Raw genomic sequence first — 5,516 nt, 5'->3', positions numbered from 1 at the left:
GATAAGAAATGCTTTTAATTGGTCCTCACACGCACTTCCGGTTCCACAAGAGAGCCACTTAATCACCTATGTAATTATCATACATATTTCAAGAACTGGAGTAAGGTGCGGGTGGGGTGGGGTCAGAGGGGAGAGGGAAAGGGAAAAGGAGAAGCAGGAGACGGGAGATGGGGGGGGGGGGGGGAAGTCAGAGGAGAGAGGGAAGAGGTAAAGGAAAGAAGCAGGAGACAGGGAGATGGGGGGGGGGGGGGCAGAGGGGAGGGGGGAAGGGAAAGGGGAGAAGCACAGGAGATGGGGAGATGGGGGGAGCTGGGGGGAGGGGGTCAATGGGAGAGGGGAGAGGGGAAACAAAGGCAGGAAATTAGGAGAAGCAGGAGAGGGAAGCATGGAGAACGGGAATGGGTGGTAGGTGTGGGATGGGGGGGGGTAATATCCAATTTTTTTACCCCCCATGGCTTACCTTGAAACTTTGTAATAATCATTTGTGTTAGAAAATCACAGCTACCATTACCTACACTAATGACTTTAAGTTTGAAAAAAGGTAATTAATTAAGGTACTTTGGGTCTCCTTCTCGGGTGTTTCCTTAAACCGCAATAATTTGTTTTTATCTTGAGGGAAAGAAGTGTGTGTTTGTTTACGTATGGGAATGTCAGAAGGAACAATGAAATAATAAAAATAAAAATAGTGATAATAATGATAATGATAATGATAAAGACAATAATAATAATGGTAATGACAATGATAATAATTATAAGGATGATAACAATAATAATAATGATTTTGTTACAATAATAATAATTATTGTAACAAAATAATTAAACAAAATGATAATGATAATAATAGCAGTAATAACAATAATACTTAAGGGAAGCTTATTGACCTTATGATTGATCAAGAGGATAATGATAATAATAAAATGAATCAATATTTCAAAATAGAGAATTTCCTTTTCGTTGAAAGTAACATTCTATTAAATAAAAGCATTTAGGTATTATAAAAAAAAAATCTTATATATTCATATAAATAGATAAATATATATACATATATATATATATATATATATATATATATATATATATTGGTAATATATATATATATATATATATATATATATACAAGAAATGCCAACATTCAATCAAAACTGCTTTGTTCACAAGCTTGTTCAATCAAATGACTCATTTATTTGAATCTCCATTTTTTATTTCACGTTTTTGTTCTCTCTCTTTTCTAAAGGTCTTTCAATAGCGAACATTTCCCCCACCCCCACCCCCAACCTCACCTCCACGCCCCTTCCTTACTGAGTATCGTGTGGGCGTTGGCTAGCGTGTGAGAAGTGCCTTAGGGTGGGGTGTGGGTGGGAGGTTGGAGGGGGGGGGGGTAGAGGAGGGGGGAATAGGGGTGTATTGCAGCTTGATTAATCTATCATATTTGGTGACATGTCATTATTATCATTACTATCAGTATTATCATTATTACTATTATTAGCAATACAATAAGAATTACCATCATTATTATCAGTTATATCATTATTGTTTGGATTATCCTTTCCAATATCATTATTATTATTATTATTATTACTATTATCATTATTATCATCATCACTCTCCTTGTAATGACCATCATTAAGATCATCTTCATCATCATTATCATTACAATCATCTTCATCATCATTATCATTATTGTAACCGTTATCATTATCATCATCATCCGTATTATAAACCCGACACTTTCAAGACAAAATAGATAAATACTAATAATCATAAAATCAGATCTTAATAATGCTCATGATTAAACAAAAATAAACAAAATAAATAAGATTCATGAAATAAATCACATTTTTTTCCAGTGAATTTCACGAATCGAATATTAATAAATAGTATAAGACAGCGGTACAAAACAAAATGATTTACAATAGTCTTAAATCGTCTTAAAATAATGCCTTTTTTTAATGCCTTTGCCCTTTTCAATCGCAATAACTTTTACGAAATACAAATAATCGCCAATAAATAATCGTGGCATTAATAAAACTCGTAAGAATTATTGCATAAGTATTTTTTTTATATAATGTGAAGGGAAATGGAGAGAGGAAATGATGATAAATATGGTAATTTCTTCTTGATTTGCTTTTTCTTGGGGATAGGGGGGTAGGGGGTGAAGTGGAGGGGTAGGGGAGCGAGGCAGTACCGTTTTTTTTTCTTTTTCTTTTTTTTACGTGGATTTTTTTCTCTTTTTTCTTTTCTTTATTTTTTTCTTTACTCCTCCTCTTATATCTTATTTTCTCCTTTATCTCCTTTCTTTATTCTTTTCTTTCATGTTCTCTTTTTCTTTTCCTTTTTCTTCTTTTTTTTCCTATCTTTAACTGCATTTCTTCTCTCTTCTTTTCCTCCTTCCGTTTCTCCTTTCTTCTTCTTCTCCATCCATCCCTCCGACCTAAACACACCCACAAACACACACACACACACACACAAACACACACACACACACAAACACACACACACACACACACACACACACGGAACCCCGCGAGCCACAGCAGCTGACGCAGAAGGTCCCTCGCTTATCTCCCCTCCAGGCCGTGAGTGTCGTCCTGGGAGGCTCTCTTAAGACCCTCTGGCACCGTGACAAGTGCCGTGGTAGTGGCACCTCCTCGCGGGACCAGGCAGGCACTCCCTATCGTCACGCTTGAGGTCTCAGGGTCTGGCTGTGTTGCGTCCTCGCTCCTGATTCGATGCTGGTGTTTCTGTTCCCTTCTGTTCCTATTGTTGCTCCGGTCCGGTACTGGATGTGCAAGTGTTCATATATAATATATATATATATATATATATATATATATATATATATGTATAGATATATATATATATATATGTATATATATAGAGAGAGAGAGAGAGAGAGAGAGAGAGAGAGAGAGAGAGAGAGAGAAAGAGAGAGAGACAGAGAGAGCGAGAGACAGATAGAGAGAGAAAGAGAGAGAGAAACAGAGAGAGACAGAGAAAGCGAGAGAGAGAAAAGATATAGAGCTTAATAGACAGACAGGCATTTAGCTGGACGGAGGGGTGGGTAGACACACAAAAGTACCTTAGTTGTGTGTACTTTTCCCCTTACTTCCTTTTCTTTTGTTTCTCGTGATAAGAACGACTCTCACGTGAGGACAAAGTTCACTCTGAACTTCAGCTGTTTCTCTCCAAGACTTAAAATATCTAAAACAAACCCTGGATCACTGTTTTGAAAAAAAAGTAAAAGAAATAATGGGATATGAAATAAAACCCATTATCCTTTGTCTACCACGCCCACCCTGTCTCCTTACGCCCACAAGAATAGATAGACATCACGCCCACCCTTCCGTCCAATCCAGCTAGAAGAAAAAGGAAAACTCAATGTCCTTTGTTTCCTACGCCCACCCTGTCTCCTTCCGCCCACAAGAATATGTACACATACATCCCGCCCTCTCCTTCCAGCGCCCGTAGCAAGAACGGTTATTCCGTAAGAGCTCATTTGCATATACCATTCTGCAACCATCGTCAACAATCTCAACCTCCACTCAACCGAATCCAACCATACCCTTTTGCAATGTTTCAACACAAGCAATTATTTCGCCAATTTTCTGTTAATGGTGCATGTATATATATATTTTTATCATCTTTTTCTTTTTCTCTTTTTTTTCTCTTTTTTTTCTTTCCTTCCTTCGTGAACACATTCCTCGGCGTTGTAAATCATGCAAATAAATCCTTCGTCGGCATCCCGTGTGAGTGAGAACGTCTGGTGGGGAAATAAAAACTGTTCTTGGGGAATATCCTGTGAACATTTCTCAAAGATGTGAACATTTCTCTGGATGGATCCTAGAACTCGCTGGAGGATTTTAGAACTCGCTCTAAGATGGAGTTCAGTCTTGTGTCATTTTAGCTTTTTTTTTTTTCCTCACCAGAGGTCGCGTTAATTGCTCAAATTAGCGGTAGTTTTAGGTGAAGTTTCATTTTCTCTCGTTCTGTTTGTCTGTCTCTCTTGTTATATTATTTTCTTTTTTGTTTTTCTTTGTCTCTTTATTCATGTATGTCTCTCTGTCTTTCTGTCTGTCTGTCTCTCTCTCTCTCTCTCTCTCTCTCTCTCTCTCTCTCTCTCTCTCTCTCTCTCTCTCTCTCTCTCTCTCTCTCTCTCTCTCTCTCTCTCATATCTTTCTCTTTTTCTCTCTCATTAAAAAAAATATATATTTTAAGAATCCCTTTCTTGTATCTTATCTCTCCCCAACCCCAACCCACCCCACTCCCTAACTCAACCTAAATTCCTTCTCTTTAACCACCCCCTTACCCCCCCTCCCCCTTGTACCTCACCTCCACCCAAATTCTATCTCCCGAACCCCTAAACCCCACTACCTCCTCCCCTACCCCTACCCCCAACTTCTTCCACCTAAACCCCCCCACCCCTCTACCATCCCCACCCCTATTCTCTCTCTTTCTCTTTCTCTCTCTTAATTCTTATAATTAACGCCTTTTAAGATGGCCTTTCCCACGTTGTCGTTTCTCCCTGTTTGTTTACTGAATCAGCTGTTTTTCTTTCTTCTGAAAGTGTGAAATTATTATTGTGATTTGTTTGGGATATTGTGTTTTGGTTGTGGGTTTGTTTTGGACGCGATTTTAGTCGGTCTCTCTGTCTGTCTGTTTGTCTTCTTCTTCCCTCCCTTCCTCCTGCCCTTCCCTCCCTCCCTCCTTCTTTCCTTCCTTCCTCCCTCCCTTCTTTACCTCTTTGCTTCCTTCCTTCCCTCCTTCACTCCCTCCATTCCTTCCTCCCTCCCTCCCTCCCTTCCTCCCTCCCTCCCTTCCTCCCTCCCTTCTTCCCTCCCTTACTAGATTACCGCACAGTCAGGAGAGAAAAAACAAAAACAAAAACAAAAACACACGTAACAACTGGCAAATAAATTTAATAGCAATCTGCAGTGTCAGATTTGGCACCTTCGCTCAGTTACAGATTAAAAGATCGGCAAATTTAATTGAAAGTGGTGAGATTGGATTAAGAGAAACCCCTGGTCGATCTGGATTTTGAAAACAATTATAATGGTAATAATAATAATAGTGATAATGGAAATGATAATAACAAATATAATGGCAATAGTAATAATGGTGATAATGACAATAATGATACTAATGCTAATACTTACAATAATAATAATTATTATAACATGAGCAACAGACGAGCTTCTAGTCCCCCAAAATGAAAAGAAAAGAAAAGAAAACAAAACCAAAAACAAATAGTCATAACAATAACTATTAGTTTGTGCTTAAAGAAGACCAGATTGGTATAAACGGCGATTAACAGTGATTGGAATCGAATCCCTTTTCAGCGGGAAGAGATACTTGGGGGGTGGGGGGTTTGCATGCATGATATTTGTGTATCATGCATGGGAAACTGAAAATGCTTCCTGTTGCTTTTAAACGACATTAAAGTTTGACATGAACATTCATATGTATGTATGTATTGGTCTATATATACACACCTAGATATATATTCGTATGTATGTATG

The sequence above is a fragment of the Penaeus japonicus genome, unplaced genomic scaffold, assembly GCF_977035675.1.
Source record: "Penaeus japonicus unplaced genomic scaffold, GWHDUDI00000001_assembly GWHDUDI00000024, whole genome shotgun sequence".
Taxonomy (NCBI): domain Eukaryota; kingdom Metazoa; phylum Arthropoda; class Malacostraca; order Decapoda; family Penaeidae; genus Penaeus; species Penaeus japonicus.
This window is presented reverse-complemented; position numbering follows the sequence as displayed.